This window comes from Peromyscus eremicus, chromosome 15, assembly GCF_949786415.1.
Source record: "Peromyscus eremicus chromosome 15, PerEre_H2_v1, whole genome shotgun sequence".
Classification (NCBI taxonomy): Eukaryota; Metazoa; Chordata; class Mammalia; order Rodentia; family Cricetidae; genus Peromyscus; species Peromyscus eremicus.
In genome coordinates, this window is record NC_081431.1 from 8,628,178 (window position 1) to 8,652,750 (window position 24,573).

Sequence of the window (24,573 nt, forward strand, 5' to 3'; positions counted from 1 at the left end):
GTTGGTGGCCAGGGTGGGGTTGGGGGAGGAAAAGGGGAGGGGGATAAAGGATGTGTTTCCCTTAAGACCAAGTAAGGACAGAATGCTCGGAGAGCTCGAACCTGTTGACCTGGTGGAAGGGGGGTACCCTAGAATTGCCGAGCCACAGCTTGGAGGCTGTGGAAAGGGCAGTGGCATCCTGGTGGTAGCACTAATTCCACAGAGTAAACGACATAGAAGCCAGCTGGCCTGGGTCTTGGAGGGCCCAGTATTCAGGGCGCTTGACTCCTTGTGCATCCAACCTGACCGGGACTCATCCCAGATCAGCAATGTGGGCCCTGCACTAGCAACCTGCTCTGCATCTACCTGAGGTGGAGGTGAAGGGTTCCTAGCATGCTCCTGCTCCGCATAAATGAGCCACAGCCTGGGCAGCCTGCGTGGTATGGTGCAAGGAGAGGGGGCTTGTGTATTATGAAACCATAACTCCCAAATGGGTGACTGAGGGCAAATCTTCACAGATGTGGATTTGACCATGGGTTCCTTTGCGTTTGTTTGAAAAGTGCCCTTCTAATTTTTGTAAAAGCTGTTTAAGAACTGGAAGGATGACTCAGCAGTTAGAGCACTTGCAGCTCTTGCGGAGGAGGGGAGTTGATTTTCCAGCACCCACATCTCCTGGCTCAAAACACTGATAACTTTCGTTCCAGGGGGAATCTGACGCCCCCTTCAGGCGTCCATGAGCACCTGTATCTAAGCAGTGCACATACAAAAAAGCAGGCACATGCGTATACATATACATTTTAAGTGTTTTAATAACTACAACAGAAAAGCTCATTATTGGCTTATTTCATAATAAATTTTGTATATCTTGCTTCTGCTCTATATAAAAATGTTAATTTAAAACAGGGCCCATTTTTTTTTTAATTTCACAGAAACTTTAGAAATTAGGCAAAAAATAGTGACTAATGTGAAAACAGTATATTAAATTTGATGTATGGCATATAGATGAGAGTGGATGAGGATGTTTGTTATCATGGTTTCTTTTAAGAGTTTTAAGCCCACAATGGACAACTGAAGATGAAGCCAGTATACCGAGGAAAACAGAGATCAAAAACTTGGACAAAAAAAAAAGTGGTTTCCTGATCCCATTAAGTCTGGGGTCTGTCTAACCTTTGGTCCTCTGAATTGCATGAACTATTAGGTACTGTTGTATCTTTATGCCATTTTTAAATGGATTTTTAAAATTGCTGAGAGCAGAGAGACCTTAACTGACATCAGCATGGACTACTAAATCACCAAACCAGATTTAGTCAGAATTTTTCAGCATAAGAAGGAAATAGTAACAACTAAAAATTGGGCATGATTACAATAACTCTGAAAATCAGGGAGAGGCCCCAGAGGGTCTTTGACAAACCAGGGTAGAGGAGTAACTTCATTTTGAATGGCTTACACTTTACTAATATTGGTGCGATGCACCTTCACTAGTTCAAGTGCTTTCTTTCTAGCCTTTCTGATTTTCCTAGGCTGTGATTATGTCATGGTCAAGGATTTGGTTAAATGTTTTGCCTTCTGTTGCTCCAAATCAAATCTTTAAAAATTCTTCTTCCAAATAAGTTAGGAGCTTCCCAATATCAGTGTTGAATTCCAGGTAGGTAGCCTTCCAGATTAGCTCTCAACAATTGCAAGTTTTGCCCTTCCCCTCTCTTTGAATATGGAAGTGATGGGGTAGCATTTCTGTCATTAGGTTGTAAAACACTATGAGTTCTGTCTTGCTGGACTCTAGGTCTACAAAATAAGAAAAACCCAAGCTATAAAATATAATCTGAAAGGAATCATAAAAACATGTCATGTTCTGAATTCTAAACCATAATAAAAGTGACAAGAATGCCTGTTTGACTTTCCTTAGACTCATTCTTGATCTACAAATGAAAAAACTCACCTCCACAGCATAGGCCAGGATCTACCTTTTCCCCACAGCATAGCATTTTATTGATTCTTTCAGAATTTCCCATCATGTACCCCATCATACTCACTTCCCCATTCTTCCATGTCTACCCTCTCACCCTTGTGACCTCCCCCACACACACACACAAAGGTAAAAATATAAGGAAAAAATCCAATTTGTGTTATCTATATACTCACTGGAGCACTCTTGGTGGCCTGCCCTTAAATAGAACTGAGTCCGTCCTGTTGCACACCCCACCAGAAGCCGTCAATTGTGAAGCTCTACACCTCAGCATCCACATCACACTTTTTAGGAGTTCTCTTTGACAGCTTTTTGTCCAGGCTGTTGTTTTGGGGGGCAGGGATGGAATTGTCACAAAAGCCTTCCATGTCCCTTCCTCTCAACTGTGCATCTAGAGTTATCACCATCACAGCAAAAGTAGCCATACTGATCTGAGTGGCCTGTGCTGCCATCTGAGGCCATGGTGATGTCCAGGTCTGTGCTGCCACCGAGGGCCATGTCTGAGTCTATGGTCCTACTGTGACCAGGGTCAATGTTGATGTCTGTGGCCCACATTGCCACTGGAGGCCATGCAGATGTCTGTGGTCTGTGCTGCAGCCAGGATCTATCTTTGACCATGCCTTAAGATCCTCTCTAGGACAGACTTAAGTACAAAACATACACCTAGCCTGTGTGTTTCTTGTCTGCTGCATTTGCTTGCCTGTCTGGACCAGCCCCCTACACAAAGCATTTGAGTCACTGTGTCCCTACATTTGGCTGTCTCTCAACTTCTGAGCTGAACTTCTGAAAGAGTTTAAAGGGGAGATGCTCTGACAAGGAGATTTGCTTGTCTCCAAGCCCGGCTGTGCCTTCCTTTAATTAAAAATGGTATTGATTTCTCTGCTTAATGATAGGCACTAGTCTGCCCTCCTGATGTTCACCACTGACAGCTTAAGTATGAAACAAAGGGCACTTATTCAGCACTTAATGCAAAATTATGACTGATTAAAAAGTGATTTATCATGAAAACTACATCTGTAGAGGGTGTGCGTGTGTGTGATGCTTACTGTACCTAGAGTTTGGAAGGCACAGCAGGGTGACAGAACAATTCTTTCCTTTTCTAATCCAGTTCTCTTCATACAACTCTTCTTCCCTTGTTTTCATACAAAGTGGAAAACATAATTTCCACTGAATTCAGGACCACAAAACACAGGAAGAGGATTGTGGAGGTCACTCTTATAGCATCCCCCAAATGTCTATTGTTAGGATGTCCTGAGGACTTCTGGAAGGAGAACAGCCATCATCTTTCTAGAACTCCATTCTTCTGATGCCTGCTTTGCTCTCCTCTTCTTCACATGATGGTTGACACTCTGGAAGTGGACCCAACACGTGGATGAACAAGCATGACTGAGAGATTTAGAAAGAAGGTACAGAAACCTGGAGGAAGTTAAGCTGCACACATAGTCAGCTTCTATTAAGGAACAACAAAACAAAATGTAAGAAGCCCTACGTTAGCTGTACCATGTTCACACTACAGAAAATCAAAGAAAATACATCTTTCATATAGAGTAACAAGGATTCTTATTTTCTTATCTTACAACTGACTTCTCAGGAATGATTCAAGCAAGAAGAGAATGGAATGAGTAATAGGTAGTTTAAAATATTTGTTTTTCAATTTGGAGTGTGAATCCAGGGGCTTTAAACACATTGGGTAAGCATACTAAAACTGTACCACACCTCCATCTTCTTAAATGAAATATTTGAAATACTAAGAGAAAGAAACAACCACATGAAACCACATGTAAAGGGGAAAAAACAGAGACTACTCAAACAAAAATTGAGGGAATTTGTGAAAGAATTTTTAAAGGAAAAATTGATATGCCACAAACTTAGATCTAGGAGCTGGAGAGATAGCCCAGTGGTTAAGAGTACTTCTCTTGCAGAGGACCTGGGTTCAGTTCCCAGCACCCACATGGTGACTCCCATCCTCCTGTAACTCCAGTTCTCGGGTATCCTATTCCTTTTGGCTTCTGGGGACACTGCACACATATGACACACACACCTACAGTCACATACACATAAAGTAAGGGAATCTTTAAACATACTTCAGATCTAAGCAGAGAAAGGAGAAAAAAATAAATGAAGATTTAAAAAAATATTCTTAGGTAAGCCAACAAGACAGTAGTTTGCATAAATAATAATAGCAACAAAGCATTTGATTATGTAGCTCCGTATCGTCCCCTTTTATATGTTAATGGATCAAATTCCTGATAGACTAATTATATGTAAGATGTCTAGCTATGTCTATTGTGTGGGCACATACACATACACATACACACACACACACACACACACACACACACACACACACAGAGCAAAGTTGTTATCTAAGATGTAGCTAAAGTTTTCCTGCCTGACCCACAGTCAGGACAAATCTCTCTCACCTGCCAGTCCCACAGCCACTCAGACCCGACCAAGTAAACACAGAGACTTATATTGGTTACAAACTGTATGGCCATGGCAAGCTTCTTGCTAACTGTTCTTACAGCTTAAATTAATCCATTTCCATTACTCTATACCTTGCCATGTGGCTCATGGCTTACCGGCATCTTCACATGCTGTTTTTCATCGTGGCGGCTGGCAGTGTCTCTCTGACTCAGCCTTCCACTTCCCAGCTTTATTCTTCTCCTTGTCCCGCCTACACTTCCTGCCTAGCCAATGGCCAATCAGTGTTTTATTTATTGACTAATCAGCAACACATTTGCCATACAGAACATCCCACAGCACTAAGGAATGCCCTTCATGGATGTCCCTGATTTAGTATTGTGTATATATAAAGATAATCATATATATATAATACAGAGACATTTAAGATGTGGGTACCTGGAGATTTTTGCCTAAGCTGTACAAATACCTAAGGAACTAAACGCAAGTATCCCATAAGGAGAGCATGCTCCAGTGCATTAGATGCAGTGGCACATGGACCTGAGTAATAGTTCTTACCCAGAAAATGCATATTTGGTGCCAGAAGGAAGTGGCTATGGGTCTGGTGAGTCACAGGCCTTGCCATGCTCTTTCTTGTGCTTGATGATTTGTGTTCTTGAAACTCTGGTAGAGCTTGATACTGGGGGCTGCTTAGGTCAATGGATTAGGTCAATCGCCAAATGGGGTTTATGTAAAATAATGCAACTTTTGGTTTACATTTTAAAAAATCAATCTCTGTGATTCATCATATAAAGGGACAAGAGTGACTGGTTTAAACATAAGATCATCTCATGACTCCATAACAATGTATTCTGTGAAAATCTAGTTCCACATGCCATGAACTGCTTCAGCCTTTCAGTAGAGTAGTGGGACAAACACAAACACACATTGCCGTGTTGTCTCCCTCCCTGAAACAACAACAAAGTTCCTGTGCTAATGGGGCTTACATTCTACTCATCTGGATCAGAAACGTATGGGAGGGAGAAATTTGAGTAGGGATATGCCTTAGCCATTTTAATTCAGGAAATGGTAGCTGCTGATGTCTTACTGGGTAGATCATTAAAAATAATCAATATATTCAGAATTTCCTAAGGATCAAAAGGACTTGATAAAATTTGCTGTGTAAGCAAGCTAACAAGAAAGGCTTCAGGGAGACTGCCTCTGTCATGTAGCTTACCAGATTGCTCCATAAGCCTCAAGATTCCAAGCAGCCAAGATAATAACCCATGTCACTACTACCTACCACAGTCTGAGGAGAATATGTGGATATCAGCTTCACACATATCAACTTTTCTCATTTTACAAGCCCAACCCTGTGATTTCAATTCTGTTACTTCATATCTCTAAATCCTGGTTTCCTTATCCATTGAATGGGTTACTTCATACAGATTTAGGTAAATATTAAATATGTATTTCACACAGAAGTGAACATTCAAAACACAAGTTGATTCTGTAGCATGCACAAATACATCATAACTAAAATGTTTCCTGGCATTTGTCACTGTGGTTGTTTGAATGACCCCCATAGACTCATGTGTTTGGGTGCTTGGCTGATAGGGAGTAACACTATTAGGAGCTGTGTCCTTGCTGAAGTGGGTGTGACCTTGTTGAAGTGGTGTCACTGTGGAGGCTGTCTTTGAGGTCTCATGTATGCTCAAGCCACACCCAGTGTGATAGTTCACTTCCTGTTGTCTGCAGATCAAGACACAGAACTCTCAGCTCCTCCAGCACTGTTTGCCTATATGCTGCTGGGCTTCTTGCCATGATGATAATGGACTAATTTCTGAAACTGTAAGCCAGCTGCAATCAAATGTTTTCCTTTATAAGACTTGCAATGGTAATGATGTCTATTCACAGCAATAGAAATCCTAATTAAGATAGTCACATACCATGTATGGTTCCTAGTAGTCATAAATGCTATCAAACTGCAGTGTATGCTTCAGAAAATATTTTCATGAGAGGAAAAGTCCAATGATATAGATAGCAATTAATTAAGATCTCCATTGTCACTCTAACTTTCTGTGACCATCACCCTTCTGGCATGATAACCTTCCACCAGCAAACAAAAGCAGCTTCTGAAGACTCACACAATTGATAGCACAGTCTTACCACTGAAGTATTTCTAATTCTTAAATTTTGTATTGCATTTATTATTTGTTTTTGTGTATGTGTGCACACGCATACACGCACATGCCGTGGACCATGTATTTGTGCAACATGATTGGAGTCAATTCTCTCTTTCTACTAATGTGGGTCCTGGGAATGGAGATCAGATCCTCAGTTTTGGTGGCCTTACACGTAGAGCCATCTTGCTGGGCCCTAGTGCAATATTTTTAAATTAAGGCGTAATATTAAACTGAACACAAACATATGTACACAGAGAGAGAGAGAGAGAAGAGAGAAAGATGACAACACTTGATTTATTACAATTTTCACTTTATTATAGTGATATGAAGCATGTTTTCTCCTTCATCAAAGAATTTGAATGTTCATTATAGACAGTTGCCCCAAATAGGCACTAGAGGATGACTAGGTGATAAAAATGTTCCCCGCAAATCTCTTTGATCATGTTTCATAGATGTGTACATGTGCTTTAAGGAGATTCAAAACATTAACTTAGCAAACAGATGACTGAAGTCCTCCATTTTTTCTTGATATGCCACTATTTTGGTTCTGAAGACACTTGCTTTAGAACCTTCCATCATGGCACAGCTAACCCAACCCTTTCTTCTTCTAGTTGTGTCTCTCTTCTCTTCCCTTCCTCCCTTTCTTCTTTCCTGAACGAACTCCCCAGTCAGCCCATGTATACGCACATCCCTCTGGTGGAAACCCTATTCCCTAAACGGACCCCATTCCCTAAACGGCTGATGGTGTCCATCTGTCACCCAGTACTGAATATCTCTCTCCAGTCACTCTCAGGCTTCTAGAATGATCCTACCTCAGCTCCACCTCCTACCTCATAAACAGTAGCTCATTTCTTAACCATCCTGAAGTTGCCCTCCACTTTCACTGTTCTTTTGAAATGACTGCCATCACAGAACATTTTATCACATAATTCAAAATCTTAAGCATGATCTCAGAATAGTCTTGATGTTGGACACCACATTCTTTCTCTTGAAATGCCCCCTTATCTGTTCTCTGTGCTGTACCAATCCTTGTCCTGTCCTTTACATTTTTCTTTCTTAGTTTCTTATCCTCTTTTTCTAATCTTAAATTCTGCCGTGTGATCATCTTACTATCTTACACAAAGACTTCCATAGTTCACTTTTAGTTCGTCAGACTGTAATTCAAAGCTTCCCCAAGATCATCCCCAGGGTTTAGAGTCCAGTGGATACTGGTTTAGGTGGTGGAAGGCATGGACACTTGTGTATTGGGTAGTGAGATGCAAGCTTTGAGGTAGCCATTGGGTAGGAAGAGGATGGAGCCAGGGTTTTGTTGCTAAGACTCCAGAGACCAGGCACAAAGATCACAGAGCCTGACTAAACCTGTCCTGTCATTTACAGCTCTACAAACATGCATGACCAGCCATGTTCTCCAATAAAGACTGATGACAAATAGATCCGTGAGACCAGGAGCAGATGGAAAGTTCAGCAGACAGAAGTAGGGTGCGGCGTGAGGTGTCACCTTTACAACTGACAAGAAGCAGCATCCCTTGGGATGGGCTGGCGTGAGTCTAGAGAGACTCCATCAGCCACATGTAAGTGCAAAGCAGAATTCTATAGGAAAGAAACCCCCCTGCAGAGTAATGTTTCTAGTTTTTCTGACTAATTTTTCATGTTCTCTTTCCAGAGAACACTAGCCAATGTGCACACCACATACAGCTGACCTGGAACTAGCCATTGATTCCAGACACACCACAGCTTGCCACTCCTTGATTCACTTGATGATTTTTCCTTTAGTCCTGAAAACTTTATTACATGACAGCATACTAGGAGACATTCTAAGCACTTTACTAATACAAATTTTGGAAGCATCTTGGCAAACTTATGAGGCAGGTGCTAAGAACAGATCTCATAGCTATGAAATGTAAACCTAGGCAGGGTGAGTTCATGCTCCTAATCACAGTGCTTCTCAACTAAATCACATGCATTCTTCAAGACTCGAGTCTCATCTCTCTCTCTCTCTCTCTCTCTCTCTCTCTCTATATATATATATATATATATATATATATATATATATATATATATAGTATATTTATATATACACATCACATATATTATCATAGATATTATATATATATATTATATGCATTGGTGTTTTGCCTGCATGTATGTCTGTGTGATGTCAGACATTAGCGTCAGATCATGGAGTTACAGACAGTTGTGAGCTGCCATGTGGGATCTGGAATTTGAACCTGGGTCCTCTGGAAGATGCAGTCAGAGCAGCATCTCTCCAGCCCCCTCAGTGTCATTTCTTATGGAATAGTTCAAGGTCATCACAGTTAGAGTTCCATGTTCCCACTTCACCCATCCAAGAATGCGTGCGGTGTCACCCCTGCGGTGTCACACAAATGTCTCCATGGCTGGAGACCCTGATCAGTGAAACACTTCCACTGCTCACGATGGGAGCCCAGCGAGGGGTGTTGAATTGAGACATAGTCAAATAATAGAAATGATTTATCCGACTGTGACAGTTAAAAAGAAACACCAGTGAACAAATTTGTTTGTTTAGGGATTTATTGCATTTTGAAGCCTTTTGCCATCAATGAACATAGCCAAGGAAATAATTATCTTAAAAAAATCAAGAGGTTCTTAAATCCTTCCTTTTTTTTTAATTGATGGACATCAGAATTTCTTCTCTGACCACAGATGGAAATATGTTCAGAACCTTATTTACTCCTGTGAGCTCACAGTCTTCAAATTTCCACTTGCTCCTGACTCATGAAATAAATCACTGGGTGGGGGACTTAGGAACACAGTGATCAGAAAGGGTCATAGGAGGGTGACATGCATGACATGCTTTGGAGGGGCTAAGGCGGTGGTCATTCACTGTCCTTCCCTCTCAAAGGGACAGAAACCAGGAGGGGCCCTGGCCTTTTCACAAACCTCCTCATCCCTGCACTTGAACCTCCAGGGTACCAGACAATGGTGTGTCCTCATGCCACCAAAGCCTTTCCCTGGCCTTCTAAGCCATTGCTTTCTGTCAAGACCAGGTCTCTTGGGGGTGACCCCTCATATATCTGAGGTAGCACCCCGTACACCCCAGGTTACATTGAGCTGCTTCTGATTGGGAAGGTTTGCACTGGACCCTATTCAGCTGGGCTTCAGATCTTTCACATTCACCCAAAAGTTTCCCTTCCCCACACCATAGTAGCTGCTTATGGACTCTGCATCTGCACCTCACTGTAAAAGACCAGGAGGTGGCCAGACAGGCCTGCTGGTAACACAGTGAGCAGCCTGGAGGGCATCTCACAGTGAGAAGCTCACAAATGGGGCAGGGGTGGGGGGTGGGGGGTGGGTGGGGGTGGGGGGTTGTGTGTGGATCTGAGCTCAAGAGAAAGATACCTGGACGAGGGGCAGCAGTAAGAAACAAAACCAAGGAACTCCCTTCCTCTCTGAGCGCCTCTAATGACCTGCGGGGAAACCGCACAGCAGTCATTTCACAGATCCGATGGCGGGGCACCGCGACAGATGTTCCCAGCATATGTACAGAATTAATTACCCACTAGTAAACAAAGTCTGCGATGTGAAGAGTCATTTTGTCCACATTTCTTACGATTTTGCTGTTATTAGAAGCTTAATTCTTCTTGATCATCTAGATCTCCTTGGATTAAAGCTCTTCTTAATGGGCTCTGAGGAAGGGTCCAAAGAGAAACAAGGGCCTGGGTTGCAAGGGAGGGGGACACAGAGGAGGGGAGGAGGGGAGGGAGGGGAGGAGGAAGCACTCAGCAGTAGGGCCTACAGAGTCACCCATCCGGCTGGTGGCTGGCTGTGCAATACGGAGTGATTGGCAAATTGTCTGATTAAAACATTGGAAGCTCGTTGTATCTTTAAAAATATTCTGATGGTTACCTTCTATTTAACAGCGCTTAAACTTAATTTTGCCTCGTGCTGGGACAGCTGCAGTGTCTAAAGGGACATAGCAGTGTTTGGAGAATGAGTTTTTAAACAGGATTTCTCTTGAGTGGCTTTTAAGGTTCTGAAAATATTTCCATCTGTGACCATAGAAGAAATTCTGATGTCCATCAATTTGAAAGAAAAAAAAAAGGAGGATTTAAGAGCCTCTTGATTTTCTAAGATAATTATTTTCTTGGCTATTTTCATTGACAGCAAAAAGCTTTAAAATGCAATAAATCCCTAAACAAACAAAGATATCTAAAATATACGATGTTTTGACCATTTGAAAGTTTCTGACTTCACTAAATCCTAATTTCATAACTCCTATTCAGATTTCTTGTGTAACAAAGTATAATAAATTTTAAGAAATCCATCCATTTCTTCAAGCAATGTCTGTGTATACATACCCTTGTTTTTCTCATTCGTTCACTGTGCTGGTCATTCAACAACGTCTGTGCTGGGTGCTAGAGGAATCTAGGCAGAGGTCTGTGATTTGAAAGACTAGCTCAAGGGCTGATCACTAAAGGCCAGAAGTCTCCTACCCCTTCCCCTACCCCTGTCTGCTCCTAGAAACGCAGGCCAGTTCAGAACCACGAGTTCTGTTTTATTCCCATTCAGCAGGGCTTGACTTTTTTCTGGCAGTGTGCTAGGGAGAAGTGGGTGAGAGGTTTTTCTGGAATGTTCTTGAGCTGCTTCAAGACTAGGGTAGAACTAGGGACCCAGTACTTCTTACTCTAGGCATCCATTTCCTGTCCTTTCGTCCTTCAAACTCAACCCATCATAAGAAATAAGTGCAAAATGACCCATGACTTCCGTTGTTGTTTGGTTGGTTGGTTTGGTTTTCAATACAGGGTCTCTGTGTAGCCCTGCCTGTCCTGGAACTTGCTCTGTATACGATTGGCCTCGAACTCAGAGATCTGCTCCAAGTGCCTCTCTGCCTCCCTCCTGGGAATCAAAGGTGTGCACCACCATGCCCGGCTTGATCCATGATTTTTAATGTCACTTTGGTACTCATCGTTGCTGCAAGCCACCAGAGTCCGACAGTTGAAATTCTGTGCTTACTTAGCCTCACATTCCAAGGAACTCCAAATTTCTGCCTCAATTCTCCAAAAGTTGAGAGGCAGATTAGGAACCGCAGTGCACGGTATTTTATCACTTCTGGCAGCTTCGTTACTTAGAACATCAGATAGCTAATAAATATTTCAGGAGGTGGCACCTCAGCTCTGCATTAGCTTGTTTGATGAGGCATGACACCTATGTCTTTACCATCTAACATGGGGTTTGGTACTGCTGACGACTGTGAACTGTAATCTGGGGGCTGGAGAGATAGGTCAGTAATTGAATGCTTGATGTACAAGCACAAGGATCTGAGTTCAAAACCCTAGCACCCCTATATAAAACTGGGGACAACTATGCATGCCTATAACCCACTGCTGCAATGGATGAAGATAGGAGGATCCATGGGACCTGCTGGCTGCTAGCCTAGATCCAGACTCAGTGAGGAGACCCTGTCTCAGGGATATAAGGCAGAGAGTGATATAGAGTGGGACACCAGGCATCATCTTTATCCAGACTCCAGGTATGTGCATGAGTGGGCACAGTTACCCCTGCTTCCTCTGCAGTGTGCTTACAACACACACACACACACACACACACACACACACACACACACACACACACACACATACACACTCAACATTTTAAAAACACAGTAATTTTTTTATCATGGTATGAATGAAAGAATGGCTGTGGTTCTTCATAGCAGATAGTTATAAGTAAGCACTCTGACTCTGAGCGGGTCAGAGCCCAGAGACTTGTGAGCTTGATACAATCCGCTTTGATCTTTATACAGTAAAGTTTACCATAAAGGTGCAGGAGAGTCCACGTACAGTTTCGTCCCGTCTAGGTCCAGGCTTCTGGCATTTTCCCACTATTCTGCATTTGACTCTTCTTTCCTTAGGTGAAACAATAGCAACCTAATGTGGTTAGAATGTTTCCCTGCTTCTTAATCTCCATACCATTGTGTTTTTGTTCCAGAGCTTATACATAATTCAACCCTATTTGAACATGCTAACATGCCACAGTATGTCAAATATTGAGAAGCAGGTCAAAACAGACCTAGTTCAAGAGAGCTGGGGAGTCCTCAGCTGTGGTAATTTATTATTCCTTGCAACAAATGATTAAACCAATTCTCTGATTAATCAAAACTGTACTTTGGAACTAGCCACATGAGACTGGAATTTTAAATCATGTTATGCAGACTGTGGCAATATAAAGAACAAGATTGAAAAATTAATTCTATAAGAAATATTTAGCAAATAAGCATTAATCTTTTCCTAGACTCCATGAAAGAGCAAAGCTACTCTCAGGTGCATCTGTGAAATGTGCTTTGCCAAGAACCAAGGAGGAAATGCCACAGTTTGACTAGGTGTGCTGTGTGACCGTGTAGCCTGCCTCCATGAAGGACATTTAGCACTGCTAATGACATTCCAGGATGCAAAACCCTCATCACCTTTTCTCCTGACTCCTCATGTCCCCACCCCACTCTATGGTAAAGAAAAGGGCTCAGTTCTCACTTCCCATTGCTACCCCCACAAGCATAATTCAGGAGAAGTGGTACACAGTCAATGCAAGCACCTATTTAAAAAATATGGCATTTCCTTCTGCTTTGGTATCCACACATGTCTGCCATACACACATGCACATACACGCACACTCACACATACACAGAGACACACATGTACATGCACACAAGCACACATACACATATGCACATGTGAGCACACACATGCATACATAGAGACACATCTGCACATTCACACACACACACACACACACACACACACACACACACACACACACCAAGTACAAAGGTAAACAAGACTGAGACACTATTCTCAGAGAGCTAAAAACACGGCTGTATTGGTGGTAATGTGGGTAACATGGGATGCGGATAGTTTGTAGATGGAGAGACACTCTGCCTACCATATGACATACAGTTCATATTACTGTGTTATATAAGGATCATATATGCCAACATATGATGGTGCTGTGCAAAAATATTAATATCCCATCATATTATCCTGGAATACAAAAGGAAAAAAGTAACAAAATGTGTATCAGCCTGCTATACAAGAATAAAAAGCATTATCACCATATTCTATGTGTTAGTGTTTTAACTTGTGAAAGCAAGTGGAGCTTCATTCATTCTGTAGAACTATACATTTGCATCAAGTTATACAGAAGAATTAGAAACAGTGAGTGCCCAATGGTAGAGAGTGGAGGAAGCATGAAACCCAGGAGCGTGAAATCCTGAGTGATGTGTGTTGTTGACATGAGTATGGCCATGTCAAGGACCCCAGCCTCAGACACATGGGAAAATGGCAACCTCCTTACTCCCTGGCCCAGAGGGATGTTGGCAAAGACTTCCTCCATGTTTGTGTACAGCAAATGTCGACCATCGCTTCCTCCTCCTGGATATTTACAGCCTAAAGGCTGCTCCCTTACAGAGATGGCTCCCACTGAGATTAGTTAAGCCTGTCCCATTGATCAATTGTACACCATAAACCCTACTTCCTTGTTCAGCTATATGGAATAACCCATCTGTCTGTTCAACTGTATACAATAAACATGCCAAGCTTCAGGAGTACTGTGGTTTCTCCATCAGAGAGCCCTGTTGACATGATCCCAGCCTTTCTGTGTGTCCATGTGGCTATTTGTCTTTCATTCATTCCTTTGTTCTCCCTAGTTAGGTCAAGTTCTTGAAGCCAATGCAAGAACATGGCACTGATAGGCCTAATATATCTTACCCCTGCCAACCCCAGACATCTTTTCCAGTAAAGACACAGTAAGATTTTCACCCCAGAAATATTATCAACTCTGGTAGGCTTCCCACTCCAAAATCACAATGTCTGGATTTCACTACTTTTACCTAAACCTGCTTGCTTTACCTGATCTCTTACCAGGTTCCTACAGAGCATGCTCTGATTTTCAGTTCTCCAGTTCTATCCAGTCTCCACTTTCAGCCTTACTGTGGTGATTAGACAGAAGTTCAACACGTCTATCCCAGCACTTTAGATTCCAACTTTATGACCAGAGCACTGAGGTCTCATCCCCAAATATGGAGTCATCCAACTCCAAGTTTCCTCATCTTCCTTCAAGATTAATTACACTGTACAGGTCAAGTTCCCTTTGGCTGACGTCAGCATGAACTAACAGCTGGATCCCCAGAGGAGCCTCCTTGTCTCCAGCTACCTCTGAATACCATCCCTGTCATCCCATGCCCATTCGTGTTCCCTTGTCACTACTTGGGATTTTGTCCAGCCTCTAAAAATGTCCAAATGAGGACCCCAGGGTCCAGGTTATTATAGAATTTCCTCAATCTCTATCTCTTCCCATTTTTTCATGCATTCTGGGGGATTAAATGTGCTTGCTTGTGGGAGATAATCCATGCAACTGTGTTCTCTGAATGATTAGGATTGCTCTTCTCTCTTAGGAAGTTACCCCACCAAGGATTCTAGCTTCTTTTCTCGCTTTTTCTTTACGGACCTTGACCTTAAACATGCAGGACACAGAGGAATGACCACAAGAGGGTTGTCCCATAATTTCTGAAAGCACAGTCAGAAATTAGAGTCATTGATGTTAAGCAAATTGGTGGATAATTCTTTTATTTTCTTTGGTTTCAAGTTATTCTGCTATAATTTAAATGTTTATCTTTCTTTATTAATGAAGCATTTAGTCCCAGAGACCCCTTTAAAACATCTCCATCTTGCTCCAGGTGTTAAACAATGTCCTGGATATTTCAAAGAGTTGCATCTGTGATCACAGGGAACTACTTTTCATTTGCTCCACATTCAGATGCTCCCTGTGCTGTTGCTTATTTCAAGGCACAAAAAGCCTTGAATAACTAAATAAACATGTTCGAGACCTATAATTATGGTAATTATAAAGTGGGCAAGAAGAGACTTCTATGATTGGCAATTAAGAATCCTGGGCATTGAAAGTAATTCAGTTTAATTCCCTAACCTGAACATACCAACTTCCTAACAAAATTAACATTTAAAACATTAAAAGGCATTTATAAAAATTATGAACAAAACTTGAAGGAAATTAACTTACCTGTAATTATATTAACAATAATCACTTGATATTCCAAGTACAACCAAATTCATGTTCCATTAATGAAATGTGAGTGTCCCCCCTGCCCTTCCATTTTATATTTTATTTCTGGTGGTGCTAGGGATTTAAACCAAGGACATCATACATGTTTGGTAAGTGCTCTACCTCTGACATGCATTCCCAGCCTCTTTATTCTGTTTGAAAGATGAAATGCACATTTAGAATGACCTATACATTATACAAACTATTTTCAGTTCTTGATATTCATTATTTTCAATTCAATTCAAATAATTAAATAGGTAAGTCTAACAAATTAAGTACCAAGAATACACAGACACAAAGATTACATCCTGTCTTAAAATATAAGCATAGTAACTTCTTTTCAATCTTACAACAGTTTATTTATAATTTTTTGTTTTGTTTTTGTTTTTGGTGAGAGTTCTTTTTTCTGAACATGTTGCCCTCATGAGTCTTAACTAAAGAGCATGACATTGGGATGGGGATTCCTCACTTTGGTGACCTGTTCTGCTACTTTTTTTTTCCTGTGATTTTTTTCAATATCCACAGTTTCTTTTCTGTTCCAGACAATTGTGCAGTATGCTGAGTCTTAAGAAGAAATAGAAGTGTTCATATCATGCTCAATAAGGTCTCTTTTGATATACACATAACATAGAATATTGACTATTGTCCCACTGGTGAAGAGAATTGACGGAACAATGGCTCCAGCAGTGGGGTACAGTACACACCCATGTTACCAGGACGGAGAAGCAGCCCCTGTGCTCCGAACTGTCCCATTCCTCGGAGCTACCTACCTGTGGTGAACTATAACCTGATGTATTCTGTCACTGGTCTGAGTAACGTCTAACCCCCTCTGTGTTTTTAAAGAAGAAGGTTCTTGAGGTTAGAAATGAAGAAACTGAGGCTCTAGGGTAAATTGCTTGTCCAAGTTCACATGTCTCACATGAAGCTGAGTTACATATCAAGATCTGCTCACGATAGTCCTGCCTCCCCTAAAATACTACACTGCTGTGGTAAACATCAGGTGAGTGGGAATGGCCAGTGGATACCTCACACAGAGCAGCAGAGACCCAGAAGGCAGAATGATGCGTGCAGAGCTCTCCCGTAGTCGTGAGATAGTTTCCTTAAGGTGGGGAGATGGCTCGCTCAGTCAATCAAGTGCTTGCCTTGCACCCACAAAGCCTGAACAGGATCCCCAGAACCCATGTGTTAAAAGGCAGACAGGGCCAGCAAGAGAGTTCTGTGGGAAAAAAATACCTGCCTCACCTAAGTTTGACCCCTGGGCCTACATGATGAAAGGAAAGTACCTCATTCCAAAAGTTGTCCTCTGACCTCCACATGTGACTGTGGCACTCCCTCCACTCAAAAGTCCAGCACAATTGTATAAACTTGTAATCCCAGAACTGGGAAGGCAGGGCCAGAGGACCCATGGGAATGCCGGCCAGAGACTCTAACCTACATGGCAAATTCCAGTCAGTGAGAGACCTTGTCTCAAAAAATAAGGTGGATGACCCCTGAGACACAGCACCTTCGGGTTTCCTCTGAATTCCACATGCATGCATACCCCCCCCCACACATACACACATACATGAACACTCACATACATATACAAGCACAGACACATACATACACATACACACACACACACACACACATACACACACACACACACACACACACACACACACACACACACGATGGGGCAGGGGGGAGGGAGAGAGAGAGAAAGAGAATAGTCTTTTTAAGAAGATCTTTCTCCAGAACCAGGGTTGTGTTGGCCCATCCCAACATCCACACCATCTGTGTGTGATCTGCTGGAGCACTACTGGAGCATGGTGTGGGGGTGAGGGAGGTGAGGGGGGTGAGGGGGTGAGGGGGATGAGGGGGGTGAAGGAGGTGAGGGAGGTGAGGGGGGTGAGGGGGTGAAGGGGATGAGGGGGGTGAAGGAGGAGAGGGAGGTGAGGGGGGGTTGTCCTGTAGACCCAGGGCTGCAGGATCTCCACACACAGGGCAGTAATGTGATGTTCAGGAAAAGTCCCAGTGAGGGCCCAGCATCGATGGTGCAGCAGAGACCAGGTGCCTTGAACCAGACCGGTGACTCTTTTTGATAAAGGCCTGCATGTAAAAGTGTATGGATAAACGGGTTGACTGTGTGACTTACTGTTCACACTGCAACTTCCATGATGAGATTTCCCCTTCTTTCTTTCCCCCTTCTCTTTCTCTTAAATTTCATTTTGTTTAATTTCGAGGTGGAGAGGGAGATGGGTGGAGTCAGGAGGCATGATGTGAAAGACACAAAGAAGAAAGAATGAAAGAAAGAAAGAAAGAAAGAAAGAAAGAAAGAAAGAAAGAAAGAGAGAGACAGAGAGAGAGAGAGAGAGAGGGAGGGAGGGAGGGAGGGAGGGAGGGAGGAAGGAAGGAAGGAAGGAAGGAAGGAAGGAAGGAAGGAAGAAAGTCTTTGGTGAGCAGCCTGTGAGTGCGTCTGTTTTGTCTTAGCATGATGCAACTCCTGTAGACCTACGATTGGAGCTTTGCAGCTCTGATGCCTCAAAGCAAACTCGGTGTGTATCCAGAGCCTCCATGCTTGAGGATTTTACAAGTTTTCAACGTGTTCAAATATTGTTAAAATAAAAAGCCAAGAAATTTTTATTGACATTCTCCAGTCATCTCAGAGACAACAGATTTGATCATATTCAGGAGGAAAAAGTGATAAACAAGGAAAATTCCTAGTGTTTCCCCACTGACTCTTAACTCATTTTGCCTGAAAACCTATTGACTTAATTTGCAACGATTTTGTGGCGTAAGTAGATTACTGCCACTGTGAACAATTTAGATGAGCAACTTTTGTTCCTACAGCAAAAACTGTTGGCAAAGATGCCAGCGACATGAATGATCTGCCTTTTACAATCACCAGGGGAACTCCCACTGAGCAGCCCCCGGACCAGGACAGCTTAATCTAATAGTGCCCTTAATGTAATATTACCACTTAGCACCCAAGCTCCAAGTGAGTGTCAGGGTGGCCTGGGACAAGCTCCTTGATTCCGGAGCCACTGTGAATGTTACCGGCCCTTACATCAGAAGCTGGGACCTGAAGGTGAAGGGGCACTGCTCCCTCCTTTTCTAATACACCCCGCTTTTCCCATCATTCCAAGAGTGTCTGGGGACGGTTGTTGGGTCTCTGCAGCTCAGAATTTCTGAGTGTGTACTTCAGATATGCTTATTAGATCTGTGTCAGGAGAGAGCACACAGGAAGCATGAGTCTAAGGACTCTAAAAGTCAAATGTTGAACAGGAGAAGAGAAGGAACCAAGCCAGGCATGGTGGTACATTCTTAGAATCCCAGAGCTCAAGAGGATTGAGAGTTTAAGCCCAGCATGGCTATATAGTGAGCCCATATGAAGGGGTCAGGGTGGAGGAGGGGGTAGGGTGGAGGAGGGGGACAAGGTGGAGGAAGGGGCAGTGTGGAGGAAGGGAGTAGGGTGGAGGAGGGGGACAGGGTGGAGGAGGGGGACAGGGTGGAGGAAGGGGCAGGGTGGAGGAGAGGGTAGGGTGGAGGAGGGGGACAGGGTGGAGGAAGGGGCAGGGTGGAGGAGGCAGGTAGGGTGGAGGAGGGGAGCAGGAAGGGGGAGAGGGGTAGGGTGAAGGAGGGGGACAGGGTGGAGGAGGGGAGCAGGGTGGAGGAAGGGGCAGGGTGAAGGAGGGGGCAGGGTGGAGGAGGCAGGTAGGGTGGAGGAAGGGGGCAAGAAGGGGGAGAGGGTAGGGTGAAGGAGGGGGACAGGGTGGAGGAGGGGGCAGGAGGAGAAAAGGGAGGAGGAGAAGGAAAGAGAAGAAACGGGGTGAAATCAGAACTATAATCTCATTGCAAAAGCATTACCCAAGACACAGAAAATTCAGAATCTGGGTTGTACAGAGGAAGTCCCTGGAGTCCCCAAAAACCGTGTTCTGCAGAATTATAATGTGAACACAATTTGCATCCCACAGATCTTAAGCTTAAACTAGGCTCATGTCCCACCCTGGTGTTTCCACGTGCAGGGGCTCAGAACTCAAGTCTACTCCCTGAAGATATCTTTGTCAACCTGCCCTGCTGCTTCTGGCCTGAGGGAAACACATAAAGAAGTCTCATCTCAAGGTGCTTGGACCAGCCCGGACCTGGAATGGAGACTGGCCGCACAAGCTCCTCAGGGAAGAGCAGGCCTGATTTTTTCCACATGCCATTCCCACTCAAGACCCTCAGACAGTTTGGAAACTCACTCCTGAGCACACGAAGGGACAGTGTTTGGGGAGTGTGCTGCCTGGACACTTATGCGGGAGACTGGAGCAGCCACATTTAGGCTCTTTTCCTCCCAAGAGCTGTGTCTGGAGCTGAGCTCCCCATTCCTGGTGCATTGACAACTTTTGACTTGCACTCTGGCCTGGGCAATGACTCTCAGTTCTGCAGAGGGTGGCTCATTGGCATTGCCCAACTGCCCAATGACTTCAGAGAAATACTGTGGGTCTTGAGTTTTATTATCTATAATACACAGGCCCTCTATCATGCTGAGCCAGAACCAGAGGTTCTTCTTGTTCTGGGCCTAAGGGCCAAAATGAAAACATTGCATCATTTTCAGATCTGTAGAAACCTCTTACCAGCCAAGAGGGATGTAAGCATGGTGCATTCCTACACAGGCCTTGGTTCTGTCTGTTCTGGACATACAGCCAGTCTTATCCCAGAAGTCCCTTTCTTTCTGTAGAAGAAGAATGAAATAACTAGGCTTAAAAAGCTCTAGAACGTATCTTGGAGTACAGGACATCTACTGGGAAAAAATTCGACTCTAGGCAGCTGATTACTGCCTAGAGTCACCTCTAGGGTGTCAGCTGTGTGGTAAATACAGCCTATAGGGGGACCAAGTTGGTAACAGGCCCTGGAAATAAAGATTCCTTTCTGGGAGGGATTCATGCTCACTGATAGTTTTTGTTGATTGTTGCCTGTTCAACATACAAAACAAGGAAAACCTGACAGAAACATCATCTTCAATTGCATATCTCATGAATTCATGCAAGATCGTGCTGTGGAAATAGATAGGATAGTAGAGGAACCAGCTGAGGACCCAACATAAACTAAAACAGTCAGAGAGATGAGTACCCTCCTTAAACTTTATTCATTACTACCTACTATAGAGGTCAGCACACTGTGGAGCCTCAATGAAAGACCGTGCGAAATTGCATCAAATCAGCATGGCCTTAGTGTAAATACAATTTAGAACTGTGTAGAGGTAGAGCTCAAAGAATGACCTTGTCATGCTCCATTCTCCATCGATGATCAAAATGTAGTCAGTGTTTCTACCATAATGTACTCGTGACAAAGTTTCAGTTGGGGAAGGGGATATGTTGGTTCCTTTCCTGACCTGTGATAATACACCTCATGGAGACAGGGAAGGAAGGTTTATTCTGACTCATGTGACATGTGATGGGGAAGACATGGTAAAGTCATGGATAGTATCAGGAAGATATGGCAGAGTTCTTCATGCAGGCTAGACCAAGGAACAGAGAGCTCAGACTAGACCTAGAGGTAACCTTGAAGGGTCCCCCACAGGCCCACCTCATCAAGTAGTCCACAACCCTAAAAGTTCCACAACTTCCCATAACAAAACTACTGGCTTCGGACCAAGCTCAAACATACAAGCCTGTAGAAGGGCAGTGCATATTCCAGCCACACAAGGAATAAACACAGAATGTACCTTAAAAGCTGCCATACAGGCTAGAGCTACAGCCCAGTGCTGAGGAGCCTGCTTAGTACATCCAATGTTTTGAAAAAATAGTTTTCAAGTATAATTTTCTTTGCACTCAGCAACTGTATAGGTAACTCCTCCACTGCTGTGATAAAATACTGTGACCCATGTTTAGGAAAAGTTTATTTGGGCTTACGATTCAAGGGGCCATCACTATCATGGAGAACAGCAGGCACACGGCAGCTGAACACCAAGCTGAGAGCTCCCGTCTTGAACCCTAAGTGCAGAGCAGAGAACTCAACACATTGAGAACGACGTCAGTCAGTCTTTAAACTCTCCAAGCCCACCGCGGTGGTGACATGCTTCCTCCAGCAAGGCTGCATCTCCTAAACCTACCCCCAAAGCATCTCCAGCTGGGACCAAGTGTTCCAATGCCTGGGACTATGGGGGTTATTTCATTCTAACCCCACAGCAATCAGTTTCGATAGTGTGTCCTGAATACCAAATAAGAGCTCGAGAGATTCAGACACTCACACACCGGACAGGGAAGCTACAGTTCCCACTGCCCTGATTACTCATCAGACACAAGTCTAGATTGACCTGCTCGTGGGAGTCCAAGTCAGTAGAGTTTACAAACAACTGGCAGAACAGATAATAAAGTTACAGACACACCAAGTAAAGGAGAGATCGGAGATCTTTGCTTACTGCTATGGTATAGAGTGAAAACAAGCTGAAGACAGACGACTTCTACTTTCGGTTGAAAAACCAGGATCCATCTTCAAAACACACGCCTTAAATGTACAGACCACAGAAATGTTACTTTTGCATCTTACGCAGTAATTCTACTTTCTCTCCACCTTGAAAATAGGACTTCAAATGACAACATGGCTCCAGCCTACAGTAGGGCCTTTGGAGGTTTTGTTAAATTAGGTCAGACCAGGATAGACAGTTTCTTTTTAGATTTACTTTGTGTGTGTGGGTGTTTGCCTGTATGAATGTGTACCATGTGCATCCAGTGCCTGCAGAAGATGTCAGATCCCCTGGAACTGGAGCTATGGATGGTTATGAGCAGCGTGTGGGTGCTGGGAACTGAGCCGGGTCCTCTGAGGGAACAGTGAGTGCTCTTAACCATTGTGCCATCTCTCCAGTCTCCAGGGCCAATAGCCTTAGCTCAGTTGGTTCAGACTGTTCCATGTAAACTTTCAACCCTTATTTGCCTCCTGAAGAGGGAGGGGAAAGGCAGGTCAGTCGAACCAATCTGTCTCCATATTCCCTCCTGAAGTGTATACATGAACCATACTTTGAACAGTTTCATAGTAAATAAAAACATTAAATGGCATGACAACCATGTGTTTGGATTTTCTTTTTCCTTCTATTTCTTTTCTGGGTCTAGACAGCAGAACACTCCCTGCTGAAATGGGCAAAAAGCAGTTTTAAAAAGAATATAGGTCAAGGCATTAATATAAATTTGATCACTTCCTTTTTACTCTCTAACATCCCCCACAATAAATCAGCCTTTTTCCCTCCACCCCCTCCTCATGTAAGCCTCACCCTCCCGTGCTGATTTCGGATCTCAGAATGTAAATCTGTGACAAGGGCATCTATATATAATATTAATAGTGCCGAGGAGGGCTGGCGTGAAGCGTGTGAGCTTGCCAAGAAACGAGAGATCTGAGCCCTAGTGTTCATCCTTGGCGGTGAACATTCCGTCTTCAGCAAGACAAATGTACCATCATTAGGGGGTGGAAAAAAGAGAGAAAGAAAGAGATAAAAGAAAGGGGGAGGGGGGATCTAGGGAAGTAGCCATCTTGCAAGGAAATGGCTAAGACACAGGTTCCAATCAATCTTACTAAGCCGGGTCCCTGGAGATACTGTCAGCCACTTCGGGCAAAACAGATTGCTGGAGAGATCTCTTGGAGTCAGACAAGCAAGCCTACAAACAAACCCCAGAGAAGCACTCCTAAAAGATCAGGGATTAGCTCACCCAGCGGCTGACATGCTGCCTTCTTGTACTTTATGTACCTGGGAAAGGGAAAGGAACTTTACCTTATGACAAAGAACGGAGCCCAAGGAAGAGCTACAGGAGGGAGCTTTGTTCTACAGCACTAGCATTACCTGTGAACACCAAAATAGGGCAGAAGGTGTTTTGCAAGATGTGGTTAAAAGTACAAGGAGACAGTAGTCTAAACCCTGATCTTTACTAAAGGTCAAATACCAGCTGCTGGGTCGGCAAACTGGGAGAATGGCCAGTTCCTTTGTGTTCTTGTATCGGTCATATGTAGTGGGTAGCCATTCTAGCTTTGATCTGGAAGTTCCAACCCCCATTGAGACTTCAGCAACTGTCACGCCTACAAGGCGGGGCCAAGGGAGGCGCCTGGGGACCGGAGATCTGGATCCGCCAGCCCTCTCTCCGTTCCAGGACCCTGGATGGTGGAGGTGGATCAAGCAGAGCTCCAGAGAACACCGCTGGACTGCGATACACCTTCCCCAGACTCCGCGACCTACCTATCCCTTAATTTGTAAGTTACGCCATTAAATAAATCTCTTTTTTTTTTTTTTTCGGTTTTTCCGAGACAGGGTTTCTCTGTGTAGTTTTGCGCCTTTCCTGGAACTCGCTTTGGAGACCAGGCTGGCCTTGAACTCACAGAGATCCGCCTGGCTCTGCCTCCCAAGTGCTGGGACTAAAGGCGTGCGCCACCACCGCCCGGCCAATAAATCTCCTTTTAACTACGTGGAGTGGCCTTAATATTTACACCAATAGTGATAGAGGGCATGCGGATGGTGTCCAGCTAAAGAACTTTTGGCTGGGCATGGTGGCACATGCACTTTGAAAGATTACCCTGTTTGAGGTCAGCCTGAACTATATAAGAGAGATCATGTGTCAAAAAGCAAAAAAAAAGCATGGCTAGTATCATCCATACTCCTGTGAGTCACCCCAGAAAACTCATGGGTTCAACAAGTTAGACTTGGGCCGAGTTGTTACTATGGCCTATGGCTGCCTTCAATGCATGGCTGTGACTACAGACTCCCCAGGAAAAATCCTAAACCCCCAGTGTGACGTCATTAGGAAGTGGGTTTCAGATGGGATTCACAAGGGAGGAAGACTCCAGAGCTCTTGCCCCTCCGTCGTCTAGAATGCAGAGGGAAAGCAGCATTCTGCCAACCAGGGAGTGGGCCCTCATCAAGGCCTGGTCGTGCTGGCATCCTGACGGTTGTCTTCCAGTTTCTCCCCAACCGTGAGTAATTAACATTTGTCCTTTCAGTCACCC

The 24,573-nt window shown here is 43.8% G+C and overlaps 1 long non-coding RNA gene across 1 annotated transcript; it reads left to right on the forward strand.

The window, feature by feature from the left end:
* The first annotated feature begins 28 nt into the window (after positions 1-28).
* On the forward strand, positions 29-20,700 carry LOC131924985 (uncharacterized). The gene is made up of 4 exons (XR_009383118.1): positions 29-419; positions 7,909-8,102; positions 16,164-16,621; positions 19,629-20,700. It is a non-coding gene; the product is annotated as an uncharacterized LOC131924985 (long non-coding RNA).
* The last annotated feature ends 3,873 nt before the right edge of the window (positions 20,701-24,573 follow it).